The 13,293-nt window shown below is 42.7% G+C and overlaps 1 long non-coding RNA gene across 1 annotated transcript; it reads right to left on the bottom strand.

Annotated features, from left to right (window-relative positions):
• Positions 1–8,898: 8,898 nt before the first annotated feature.
• LOC129382659 (uncharacterized) lies at positions 8,899–12,937 on the bottom strand. Its single transcript, XR_008610697.2, has 3 exons — positions 12,792–12,937; positions 11,681–11,808; positions 8,899–9,614 (listed from the first exon to the last, which is right to left on the bottom strand). It is a non-coding gene; the product is annotated as an uncharacterized lncRNA (long non-coding RNA).
• Positions 12,938–13,293: the final 356 nt, after the last annotated feature.

Genomic DNA, 13,293 nt, shown 5'->3' with positions numbered 1-13,293 from the left:
TGATCGATTGCTAAGCACGCCTAATTTATCGGAGGCAGGCATCCTTTCACTCCTATTAGGCATCAATGAAAAGAAAAGTACCAGACGCAATTCCCTACAGCTTTTTGAAACGGTACGCGGAGCCACTCAGCAAATATCTTTATCTCATATATTCAAAATCTTTGAAAGACGGTTGCCTTCCTGCATTGGTCTCCTGAGTAGCGAATCGCAAGTTGCTAAGGTATTCTCCATCAACTTTTATCCCCAATTCTTCCCACTCCAGGTCTCTGAATACCTCCTGTAAACACGCTGTGAATAGCATTGGAGATATCGTATCTCCCTGCCTGACGCCTTTCTTTATTGGGATTTTGTTGCTTTCTTTGTGGAGGATGCATGCTCACTGACCTGGAGAGGCAAAGCAGAAGGGTGGGTCTGAAAATTAACCTACATAAAACTAAAGTAATGTTTAAGTCTCGGAAGAGAACAGCAGTTTACGATAGGTAGCGAGGCACTGGAAGTGGTAAGGGAATACACCTACTTAGGGCAGGTAGTGACCACGGATCCGGATCATGAGACTGAAATAACATGAAGAATAAGAATGGGCTGGGGTGCGTTTGGCAGGCATTCTCAAATCATGAACAGCAGGTTGCCACTATCCCTCAAGAGGAAAGTGTACAACAGCTGTGTCTTACCAGTACTCACCTACGGGGCAGAAACCTGGAGGCTTACGAAAAGGGTTCTGCTGAAATTGAGGACGACGCAACGAGCCATGGAAAGAAGAATGATAGGTGTAACGTTAAGGGATAAGAAAAGAGCAGATTGGGTGAGGGAACAAACGCGGGTAAATGACATCTTAGTTGAAATCAAGAAAAAGAAATGGGCATGGGCCGGACATGTAATGAGGAGGGAAGATAACCGATGGTCATTAAGGGTTACGGACTGGATTCCAAGGGAAGGAAAGCGTAGTAGGGGGCGGCAGAAAGTTAGGTGGGCGGATGACATTAAGACGTTTGCAGGGACAACATGGCCACAATTAGTACATGACCGGGGTAGTTGGAGAAGTATGGGAGAGGCCTTTGCCCTGCAGTGGGCGTAACTAGGCTGATGATGATGATGATGCCTTCCTGCTGAACGGAAAATTGCTAAAACTACTCCCGTACTCAAATAAGGTAATGCAGCGTCTCCTTCTAATTACCGGCCTATTTCAATCACTGGCACTTGCAGCAAAACTCTAGAACACATTGTATTAAAATTTGTAATAAGTTTTATTGAGTCGAACAATATCCTCCACATGAATCAGCATGGCTTTAGGTCTCGATTATCCACTGTTACACAGCTTGTCTAAACACTGCATGACCTGGCCCTCGGCATTAACGAGCGCATTCAAACTGACGTCATTTTTCTCGATTTCTCGAATGCTTTTGACCGCGTATCGCACACTAAACTACTCCTTAAACTGAATTACATATTAGGTGATTGCCCAATTTACCAATGGATTAATAATTACTTAACTGACCGCTACCAATTTGTACAGTACGGCTCTCACTCTTCCAACCTTGCTCCAGTGTTATCATGCGTTCCCCAGGGATCCGCATTAGCTCCAATTTTATTTTTAATATTTACAAATGACATAACTAACTAGGCTGACGTGAAACTCAGGCTCTCTGCTTATCACTGCATGCTCTATAATGAAGTATGACACCGCGATGACCAGGTGAAATTAAATAATGCCTCAAATAAGATAGCTCAGTGGTGGGCAGATTGGCAAATGAGAATGAACATTGATAAAACCGTATTCTTGTCCATGACAAAGGAAGCGTCTAAGCTTGATTTTCCATACCATTTTAACGATGTGCCACTTCGAAGTGTAGAGAGAGACAAATTTATTTACAGAAAAGCAGACAGGTCGGCCTGAGCTATAACTTGATCTGGGCTGGTACGTTACACTGAAGAAAGGGACGGGGAGGGATAGGGCTGATGAATGATGATGGTATAAGAAGATATACAAGCTCAAAAGAAGCCACACGAGCATGGTGCACCGGATTCGCCTTGGTGTCGTATTCACCAACCGTTATAGACATATGATAGGTGCCAGTGATACTAGCCCAAACTGTAGATGCTGTGAGGTGCCAGAAACACTTGAACATATATTTTGTGTGTGTCCCGCCTACGCGCAAGAACGACAGCAACTTGTCCCTTCCATTGCAAAGATCCATGAGAGACCGCTATCAGATGAGTTTCTTTTAGGTCCTTGCCTAATGCAAACAGCGCAGCCCTGGTAAGAAGACTTCGAAGTGTAAACCACTATAAATACCTATAGGTCTCATAATATCGTCTAATAGCTGGACAGAGCACACGTGTCAAGTGTCAAATAAAGCATTAAACAAACTGTTCTTCATTAAATGGGCCTTATCATATTCTACACATGAAACAAAGCTTCTCGCATACGTCATTTTTGTCCGCCCAGTCTTAGAATACGCCAATACTGCGTGGTTCCCTCACACTGCGAACGATATCGGAACTTTGGAAAGGGTGCAGCGGAAAGCGGTGCGTTTTATCTTTAACGGATACGGACGCCTTGACTCGCCTACTGCTCTGTTACAGCGTGCTGGTCTAGCTACCCTTGAAAGTTGCGCAAAGCTTTTTCAGCTCAAATTTATATACAAACTATTGCATAGATCATTCCATGTAAACCCTGACTCTTACTTGAAATTTCGTGATACTAGACCGACCATAAGAGGGCATGCATGGGAAATTGTAGAATGTTCGTTTATTAATAACACTTTTCGCTATTCTTTCTTCCCACACTCAATTCGTGAATGGAATACACCGGACGTAGTCGCAAAACAGCAGCCAACACCAGCAAAATTTATGCTGCTGTATTAGCCTAAAACTTGTCAATATAAGTAATTAAATTGCTTTCGCCATGCAATCCATCCCGATTCAGTTTGTGATAGGAAAGCGCTTGCCTACACCTTTCGTTCTGTGCATCTTGTATTTGAATGATGCTTTATACTCTACATTTTTTTTCTTTAGTTTCCGTGCCGGTTGATACATTGACTTCGTTGTGTGTATTATTGTGTATGATTGTACTACTGCTATTCTTGTATAGTCTCCAATCATTATGTGCTCTTTTTCTATAGAATGTTTAATAGTGTCCCTTGATGTGACTTGTTGCTCACCCCTGTGAAAATCCCCATGGGGGTTTGACAGTATTCTATAAATACAATGAGTGTGAGCCGCGTTCGCCGGGTCACACTCGCACGGTTTCACTCGCACTTACAGCATACAGCACGCGGCGACGATTTTATCGCCCTTGGACTTTATAGGGAACCTCATGGCGACGGCTACGGTGATGGCGACACCGACGGCAGAAATGTCTCTGGAGTGTCCATATAATTGCTATCGCAATAATAAGGATTGGAATACGATGTCGCCAAGACTTCAACGGCTGCTTCTTCGGCTATTAATGTGCGTCATCACTATCACCTAGGTACCACGCAAGCAAATGAAATCAGAAAATCCACTATTGCGAGCACCAGATGCATCCAGCCAGAGACAAGCAGTGGATCTTGATCAAGGATTTCTCGTATCAGCTCTGATCGAAGCAACTGCAAACAGATTTTGCCAAACTGCTGACTCGACTGCGCAAGATCCGACACTATAAAAAGTGGCAGAGTACAAACAGGAAGGATGGCCTCAGAGACTATCAGACGTCGATAGGAATGCCAAGCCGTTCTATCACATCAGAAGCGAGCTCTACAAAAGGCCTTGTTTGCTATGACCAGACAGTCATACCAGGAGCCTGTCAGGCAAGTGTACTTCAGGCAGTGCAAGTTCATCGCGGAATAATCGCTCGCAAGAACTTCGCGAACCTGGCCGTGTACACTGTAAAATAATTTACACCCTAAAAAGTGAAAAAGGGTGTAAATGTGTCTATAACTCACACCCTTAGGGTGTTATCTATATGACGGACACCCTAAGGGTGTGAGTTATAGACACATTTACACCCCTTATCACTTTTAGGGTGTAAATTATTTTACAGTGTACTAGCCATCTCTAAACAAGGACATTGAAGCCCAATAAAGAGCTATGAAATCTGTCAGTCACACCGAAATGATAATCCGCCGCAGCCGCTTTTGGACAGATCTGCATGATCGCCCATGGATGCAACTTGGAATGGACTTTTTTTATCTGAAGGGCAAGACGTACATTTTAATAGTTGACTACTTTTCCAAGTATGTAGAGGTATGGCAGGTGACGAGTTCTACAGCCTCTTCTAGTACAGGTCCTCAAGGATACATTTGCGAGGTTTCACATTCTAACCATGTTATCTGACCAAAACCACCCTTTGACAGTGAACCGCTCAGAAATTCTTCCGTGACGGGACGTAAAGCATGGGCACTCATCTCCGCTGTATCCCCACAGCAAAGTCAAGCGGAAAGGGCTATCAAAACAGTCAAGTAAATGTTGACAACGGCAGCAGAGAAAGGCAGAGACCTTGCAGTGGTGCTACTTAACTATTGCTTGACGCCAACTGTAGGAAGACAAAACACAGCTGAGTTTCTTATGGGTAGAAAGCTGCGCACATTCCTACCTACCCTACCGAGCGTTTTGAAACTAAGCTTTCCAATAGTACCTCACCATACGCTACACCAGCAAAGGCAAAAGGAACAGCAAGGACATGGTGGATGCCACACAAGATATTTCCCGCCATGAATCCCAAGTCAGCCTGTTTGGCTTCGCCAAAACCAAAGCTTGCATAAAGCCACAGTGGTCAACATCGGTCCATAAACTCCTATAAATACGCCACAAAGACAGGTACCGGAGACATGTTCTTCAGAAACCGCATACATCTATGACCAAGAACTGCAGAACAGACTGTTGCCGAAGCTTCACCAGAGGATTACGACATAGACGAGTCAAGTACGAGTGCATCAGCGTACAGTCAAGGGTATCCAACAGTTTCAGCTCAGCAGAATAAACCTCGGTCAGGTTCACCTCAAACTACTTGTTCCGGAAGAAGGATCAAGCCTCCTGCGAGAGAGCGAGAGAGATAGAGAGAGAGAGAGAATAAACGTTTATTGTAGTAGAGGTTGTTTGGTTATGCTGATTGGATTCCTTCGCGTAACCCCCCCCCCCAGCTTGAGAAAGGACTTCTCATAAACAGTAAATATCGCGTAATATTTTCCCAATTTGCAATAACTATCAAATCGGCTTTTGTAAACGGCGCATTTGTTAGCTACACACTAAACATTTTAACACCCTTAAGGGTGTAAATCAGTTTGTCGCCAGACGAACACCCTAAGGGTGCTGTTGTCTACACCCTACAGTTGGGGTGCAGTTATATCACCCTAGAGGAAGGGTGTCCAGCAAAATAAATTTAGGGTGTAGGGGTGCAAGTCCATATTAACACCCATCTATGTGGGTGTTGGAAGGGTGAACGCCCTTTCATTGCTAGTGTGTATGGAAGGCAGGTTCGGCAGTACACACCTTCAATTACTACTATGTACAGCGATCCACGCGTAACTCTCGCGTGCCAGAAGGTTCAAGTTCGGCTACCAAACACACCGTCGAACAGCCGGCCTTGAAGCTTCGATGGGCACACACGCACGTATACGTGTGGATCACATTACATATTAGTAATTCACGGTGTATATTGCAAAACCTGTCTTCGCTGCACATATACAACCTAGCAAATGTCACTTTTGAGCATGTATATCAACACCAACGGTTATCACAATTTCCAGATCCACATGAAATGCAACACAGACAGGTACGATATATGGCATTTTCAAGAAAAATGTAAATATATTTATTGCATGCTGCAATACAGAGTACAATATATACATAAATCACATGAAATATAAACATGCACAATCACCAAACACATCGGTAAGTACAAGAACATGTACATTTCCCATAAAGGTATCTAAAATGTAAGTATTGATCAAATCTGTTATTAGAGAAGAAACTGTATAGCAGCACTCAAAGAGCCTGAGTTGACCTCGCAGTGTTTTGGGCCACATAAAGGAATAAATTTTCAGTATAAGGCTCAATGAACGAAAATTCAAGTTTTGATGCCTAGAAAAAAAAAAGGGACATTGCAAAGGTGAATTAGGGGAGTAATTGAAATGCAGAGCAAATGCACAAGACACCTGTTACTTTGTACACTAATGTAATCGCAAAGCATTATGAAAAGTTTGGAAAGTCGATGTAAGCATAACTGGCCAACATTTTTCAGACTGAAACAATGCTTTCCAAGCATAGACGTGCTTTAAGTGAGGTTTAAGCCAGCGGTATTATTGCTAATTTTTTCTTTCCAACAAGATTACTTGAGCACGAAAAATATGTAGAATTTTTTAGTGCCTACATAGTTTGTCCTCTTTTGTGAAACGAGAGTTCTCTGTGCTAAAAGTGCTGTGTAGGAGATTTTCTAACTACAATTCCAGTTTCTATAAATTTCTGTCTTGTAACCCGAAGGCACTGGTACATATACAATATGCAGTTTGAAAATAGGTTCTTTTCTTACCATAAATCAAGAGTGAGTATTCCACATTTACTATTGTGTGGGTGCAAGGTGCAGTAAAAGGCCTGATAAAAGCAAACCACTGTTGATTAAACAATTTTGCTGAACACGAAAGGTGGACAGTGTTTTAAAATACATAGTAAATTTCTAAATTATTTGCACTTAGATGCAGTAATACAAGATTAGGGCTTGCTGTAGCATGTGAGTATACAAATTAGCAAATATGGTTTAATAAATTAGCCATACTCTGGTTACTAAAAGAACACAGGCACAGGCAGTCATGTAAAAGTTCAAGTTAAATATCACACTGTTAACATTTGCCAGCAAATGGTCGTGTCAAACATTATAAATATACTGAAAAAGGTGCTTTCTTGGGATAGTTGGCAATTAATGCGAAAAAATTACGTACAGCGTGAATTACAAGGACTACGAGAGACGACATAGACTGCGCTGACTTCCAATAATATTTTATTGCGTTGCCACATTGTGTGTATGTATACAAGAGCGGGCATGCGCAGAAAATGAGTCACAAGGGGCGTCTAACAGCAAGTCATTGTACTAAGGACGTGGTCACCTGAAAAAAAAACATTACAATTTCTATCTTTTGAGATACAAGACTTCACTAGGGTCAGTGTGATAGAGGGGGCACTAACGCACACACTACCCAGTTTTCTGGTGAAATTTGCTTCTATAGTTTCCCGGATGACCTGTTAGCTGTGTCTCATTAGAACTTCCGTATATTCTAAGAGGGGCTCGCAGTCACAGTCCCGGGGCAATGGATGCCCAAGTGGCCTTGAACAGTGTTATGGACGTTATAGTGCTCTCTTAAACGATCATTTAGGCACCTGCCTGTCCGTCCAACATATTTACTGCCTCAAAATAGGGGAATATGGTAAACCAAATTCGTTGCACATATCGCAAAACGTTTTCTGTGCCCGACAGAGCAAGAACTATGACGTGATTTGGGCGCGTTTACACACTTACAGAGCTTTGCCAGCTTTTCTGGGGTTGAGAAAAGGCCTGTGATTCCTGGAGGTTGCCGAATCTTTTTTAGCCTATCGGAGACATCATGCACATACCCACCGGTGGCACTGCGAACCTATGTCTTTCAACCGGTTGGTTCCTTGACTGAGCGGGCTCATCACGGTTTGTGCCCCTCAGAAGCTGTTCCACTATGGCTGAAATTGAGGCCAAAGGGTAGTCAACCCTAGAAAGGTGGTGATCAACCTGTGCAGCAAGACTATGTTGCATCTTTTGTGAACAAGATTTATTGAGGCTGTTAACGAGGGAACACTTTTAATACCTCATTTAACGAGCTTTGAGTCTGCAGAGTTAAAGGGCAAGAGTGACTTCTTACTTCTCAGATCGAAGCACCAGCCTGAGATCTACAAAGCGCGAGGAATCATCAATGGGGACCTCATGCGTTAGTTGTAGAGGCTTTCTTAAACATCTCCAAGACTCCCGAAGCAACAGGCTCGAAAGCGTGATCAGTGCAATCAATGAATACCACGTGGTCATTCACAAACCTGCACACTTTGACAGGAGACGCATCTAGGTGACCTTCAATATTGCAATCATGATGAGCGAGATAAATATAACATAGTGGCGGCGCCAGGCATGATCCTATACAAATACCATTTATTTGTATATTGTGCAGGATCATGCCTGGCGCCGGCACTGAGTGATATTTATCTAGCTAATCATGATTGAAATATTCAAGGTCCCCTAGATGCGTCTCTCGTTGTCAAAGTGTGCAAGTTTGTGGACGACTACCTGATATTTATTGATTGCACTGATCATGCTTTTGAGCCTGCTGCTTGGGAGACTTGGAGATCTTTAAGAGCTGCAGCCTCTAGAACTAACAAATGAGGTCCCCACTGATGATTCTTTGCGCTTTCTTGATCTCAGGCAGTGCCTTACAAATAAACAGGTGGGCTAGTGCTTTGAACCGAGAAGTAAGAAGTCACTCTTCCCCTTTAACTCTGCACATTCAAAGCTTGTTAAACGAGGTATTGTAAAGATTTGCCTCGTTAACAGCCTCAATAAATCTTGCTCACATGAAATGCAAGATAGTCTTGCTGCACAGGTTGATCGCCTTTCTTGGGTTGGCTACCCTTTGGCCTTAATTTCAGCCATAGCGGAACAGCTTCTGAAGGGCACAAAACATGATGAGCGCACTCAGTCAAGGAACCAGCCGGTTGAAAGACTGGTTCGCAGTGCTACCGTATGTGCATGATGTCTCCGATAGGCTAAAAAAAGATTTGGCGACCTCCAGGAATCCCAGTCCTTTTCTCAGCCCCGGAAAAGCTGGCAAAGCTCTGTAAGCGTGTAAACATGCCTAAATCGTGTCAGAGTTCTTGCTCTGTCGGGCACAGAAAACGTTTTGCGATATGTGTAACGAATGTGGTTTACCATATTCCCGTTTTGAGGCAGTAAATATGTTGGACGGACAGGCAGGTGCCTAAATGATCGCTTAAGAGTGCACTATAACCTCCATAACACGGTTCAAGGCCACTTGGGCATTCATTGCCGGGACTGCCGCTGCATGCCCCTCTATGAAGATACGCAAGTTCTAGCGAAACACAGCTCACCCGGTACATTATTGATGCTTATTTCACCAGAAAAATGGGTAGTGTGTGCGTTAGTGCCCCCTCTATCACGCTGACCCCTAGTGAAGTCTTGTATCTCCACAGATAGAAATTGTGATTTTTTTTAGTGACCATGTTCTTAGTACAATGACTTGCTGTTAAAACACCCCTTGTGACTGCCTTTCATTTTCTGCGCATGGCCCTTCTTGTGTATAAACACACGATGTGGCAACGCAACAAAATATTGTTGGAAGTCAGCGCAGTGTATGTCGTCTCTCGCAGTCCGTGTCCTTCACACTGTACGTCATTTTTATACTGAACAGTGAATATTAATTGATTCAAAATTAGAAAAAATATAGTACACATCTGAGCTGCAAGAATGCAATTGATACTGCAAATGACGTTTAGCTTTCCAAAAGAAAGAAAATGTTCACGTTTCACCACGAGGTGCAGGGACTCCATTCTCTGAGCATCTTGACCAATAAATGCAGCGCATGGCATTGCTGGAATCTTGCATCCTGCATTAGCAAAATAAGAAGAGAATCATGAGAGTTCAGTCTGTGCAATTACACACGTGCACTGTGGAAAATTTGATGAGGCAACAAGCTCCTGAAAGTAACAAACTTAATTAATGTGACTGGGAACAATGAACAGCTCAGGCAACTGGGCAAGACAGGTGAAAGGTAGGAGAAATTTCTATTTTGCAAATTTAGGAATTGCATTTACTGTGAACACTAAACCACTATGTCACTGTGAATACAAGGCACATACAGCAGCAAAAGCAAATAAATTTACAGTAGCCTTTTCACCATAGAAAATAAGAGTGAATAAAATTTAAGGACACTACCAATGACATCTCTCAACAGAAATTTGTCCAAGAGTGTGTATGTGACCTTAATATAAAATTGACATGAAATGTGGAATATATCTCTGCATTACACTTTATAAGTACTGCAACTGAGAACCTTATGGGATATGGCATATTAAGACTGACATGCACAAGACATTAAAAAATGGCTGTTTTTTACACAACATTATTACACTAGGAGACAAAGAGTAATTTTACAGAGAGTGCACACAAAATAAAAATGAGGGAACCCCCACTGGCATTATCATTTGCCCTACAATACATGCATCCAGCCCAACAATCTCCAACTCCCCAATGCAGTTTATTAGACCCTTTCTGTATCCTAAAATTTATTGTGTATTTCTTATTTACTAATTTAGTAAGAATTGACATTTCGGCATACTTTCCTTGAAAATTTAGCATGTGTAAACTATTTTTTTAGAGCAGGCCCCTTTCTTTCAATAGGTTAGCTTGGCAAACGGTGACAAGTAGTATTCTCAAAGATCATAAGTTTAAATAAACTTATGATACTTCGTCATGCTCCCACTTTCTACTTCATGCTCTAAACTGTGATACCCCTCCTAGGCAGTTTATGTTATTCTGTGAATACATACATGGTCCTCCTTTGCGTAGCATCTCAACTAGAGCCTGAAATTTCTTGTCTCCTAAAAAAATCATCTTTACCGCCCAAAATATATTGCACGGTTACCCTTCACTTGGGTGGTGGGGAGGGATTGTATATAAGTGTTCACATATTCAATGAACCTCAGAGCCACAACCATTTCTCATCCTGTGTTGCCACTACCTGCATGAGTCGCAATGGCTATAAATTGGCTACCCGCCCTCCCCCGCCTAAAAGTACATTTTGCCACATGGAAAATGACCACAGCATTGCATTTGATTGAATGAGTCCTCCTGTGCATGTTTTTTTTTTCTCGTCTTGTAATGGCTAGGTTCAACATGGTCAAGTCTGAAAACTGCCAAGCCCCAACCAATACTTTGTGTAGTTTCAAAATTATGAAGCATTCATTTTTCAAGACTTGTCCCAAATTAAGCATGAGGCAGGTTTTCATGACGCAAATGAGGAAAGGTTGTGCTTAATGACAATGATAGGCCTGCTATATCCTGTAAAACTGTATGAAATGACATATGCTTGCAATTTTCATGAGCAGCTAGCTCAGTACAAGAAATAGGTGCAATGCCTGCGGAAATGTTTTTTAACACCCATGAGAGGTCCTAGTTTCTTGTAATTTCTTCAAATCCCTTGCAGTCTAGATTGCAATCCGGCGCATGTTAATATTGTATTTGAAATAAAAACAGCTCAAATATTAAGGTTTTGAGAATTATACGGGATTAAATTAAAGGTAGACAAGTAATGCAACGAGCGAATAACAAGCTCATTGCATAGAGTAAGGAAATATTCCTTTCCTGCAAAAACACTGGTAGCAGGAAGGTCATACGAAATTAGCACTGAATGCGCAATAAAGAATATCATGCTGGAATGCCCCCATCTGTGAATATTCTTGCACAAAGAAAATCCTCATTATGAAAGGCCATCAAGAAAATGCAAGTGTATGCTTTGGATCAACAGTCATACCTGCAGTATGCACTACAATCGGCAATATTTAAAAACACACACAACTGCATATGATATCAAGCTTAGGCCGCCAAAGAGCCTCAGAGTTTTAAATTATAACTTGACTTACTATAATAAACTACACACCTATATCTACTTACAATGTAGTCTTCCCAACTGCTTCCTAGAAGACATCAACCATCTGCCTGAAGGCGAACGCAAGTGGCTTGCTCTTAATGGAGGGCACCAAGGCTGCGCATAGTGAAATTGATGCTATCATCTGCATGACCTGCGAAAAACAACACTCTAAGATAAACAAATGCTATTAGAATGAAAGACAAGATCACTGGTAATGAGCCTCGTTTTGGTTTGCACGAGAAAAGCAAAAAATATGGACTTTGCGCTGCTTACTAAAAAAGAAGCAAGCTTCCTTCCAGATGTTGCAGTCATGCATTAGGATTGTCACACAGCTGCATGTTTGTATGCTCATATGCTGCTGTCGCTACTGTGCCAGCATGCTTTGCATAGCTGATTATTTCAAGTTATATTGATTATTGTGTTTTCTTGCCAATTTTTGGCAAATAGCACCAGCAAAGAAGTAGCTCACTTACACACACACACTCCCTTGTGAGGAGCGAATTCACACACGCACGCATGCATGCACGCGCGCACACACACACACACGCACAAGCCTCTACCACATAAGCAGCTTCCCACGCTTGACACACTGCATTTTTTATCCTTTGACACTCCTACTGCTAAGGCATAAAAAGCCTTCGTGTGACCAACCCTAAACTCCTGAACCTACACTTCCAGCTTAAACACTTTCTCGAGATCCAGGACAAGCCTTCTAGCTTCCCTAGTGCTCCAAACTGTAGTTACGAATTTCAATAGGGCTATAGGCGACAGCTCTCGAAGTGCATGCAAACTACCCGGAGAGACCTAAAGCTTGCATATGATACCTCTAAAGCGCAACAACACTTCAAATTTTCAAAATTCATTAAAGCTCCTGAAGACAATTGCTATATACGTAGGACGGGGGGTCTTGAATAACCTGCTGTTCACAATTTCAGCGGTTGTATGCATCAACGGAAACGTGGGCTAATGGGAAATTCACGTCTTTAAGATCAGAATTAGTGTAATGGCGAAACACACTACCATATTTCTTAATCATTTATTTGTGCTCTGGATGTAACGTTTCTCTTAGAATAACAATCAAGGATATCGATTCATCAGGGCAGAGGCGGGAAAAAGGAGGAAGGAAGCGTATACCTGACGCCTTCCCACTGATCCTCCTGAGAAACAGCGCCTCATACAGCAGTTGTCCAGGTTGGCTTGAAACCAAACTCGGCTTTCAGGCGGCAACACTCGCTGCACCAAATTGGAAGAGTTTTATTGCGAGTAAAACTGTACCGGCCTTATGCAATACATACGCACGCACACAAAACGCACTCGCGCGCACACCAATATACGCACTCTCAAAGCGCAAACACAAAGGCACGCACGCGCACATTGATAAACACAAACAATCACACATACATGCAGGCAGACACGCTAACACGTGCACGCACACACAGTGATTCACACAGAAACACGCTCACAAAACACGTACGCACTAGACACACGCAAGCACGCCGGCCCATACAAACCGGCATGTATGCGCGCGCAAGACGCACGCATGCACACACATACATACACACACACACACACACACACACAAAGCGAGCTGAGCTGAGCGCACGCACACACACGAATCGAGCCGAGCGCGAGCGCG

This window comes from Dermacentor andersoni, chromosome 6 (genome assembly GCF_023375885.2).
Source record: "Dermacentor andersoni chromosome 6, qqDerAnde1_hic_scaffold, whole genome shotgun sequence".
NCBI classification, from domain to species: domain Eukaryota; kingdom Metazoa; phylum Arthropoda; class Arachnida; order Ixodida; family Ixodidae; genus Dermacentor; species Dermacentor andersoni.
The sequence above is the reverse complement of the archived record's forward strand: the minus strand, read 5'-3'. Positions and strand labels throughout refer to the sequence as shown.